The sequence below is a fragment of the Tupaia chinensis genome, unplaced genomic scaffold, assembly GCF_000334495.1.
Source record: "Tupaia chinensis unplaced genomic scaffold, TupChi_1.0 Scaffold000251_1, whole genome shotgun sequence".
NCBI lineage: Eukaryota > Metazoa > Chordata > Mammalia > Scandentia > Tupaiidae > Tupaia > Tupaia belangeri.
This window is the reverse complement of record NW_006159731.1, coordinates 4718105-4719099: the sequence shown is the minus strand read 5'-3', so window position 1 is coordinate 4719099 and position 995 is coordinate 4718105.

Genomic DNA, 995 nt, shown 5'->3' with positions numbered 1-995 from the left:
GATTAACCCAATTAAAAGATGGAAAAATGAGCTGAACAAATATCTAAGGAAGACGTACGAACAACCAAAAAGCATATGAGGAAATGCTCAACATCCCTCATCATAAGGGAGATGCAGAGAAAAACCACAATGAGATACCACCTAACCCCTGTCAGAATGGCAAAGATTAAGAATATAAAAAATGATAAGTGTTGGTGGGGATGTAGTGAAAAGGGAACCCTCCTACACTGTTGGTGGGAATGTAAACTAGTTCAACCACTGTGGAGAATATGGAGGTTCCTCAAAGATCTACAAATAGAACTACCATTTGATCCAGCAATCCCACTTCTGGGTATTTACCCAAAAGACAAGAGAATGCTCAGTCAGAAAAGTGCTTGCACATCAGTGTTTATTGCAGCATTATTCACAATTGACAAGACATGGAACCAATCTAAATGTCCACAAACTGATGAATGGATTGGAAATAGTATGGAATACTACTCAGCCATAAAAAAATAACAAGACCCTGGCATTTAATAGGAAGTGGTCAGATACAGAGGATCTATTGCTGAGTGAAGTAAGCCAGGCTATGAAAGAAAGATATTGTATGTATCCACTCAATATATACCGACTGTCTGCAGTCTATGGTAGAGAGCAAAAAATTGGCGGTCATAAAAGCAGTGAAGGTACTTAACGAAAAGAGGACAGTGTGGAATGGGGGAGGTGAAGAAAAGAGGATAGAGAAAGATAGCAAGTGAACAATAGAGAGGCAGGACATTAGTGAGAAGCAGATATGGCTTATTACCTGTTGATGATGACAGGTATAGTATTCTCATTCATCACGACCAGGTAGGCTTTATACCAGGGATGCAAGGGTGGTTCAATATACGCAAGACCATAAATGTAATACACCACATTAACAGAAAGAAAGATAAAAACCATATGATCATCTCAATTGATGCGGAGAAAGCATTTGATAAAATACAACATCCTTTTATGATTAAGACTCTCAGTAA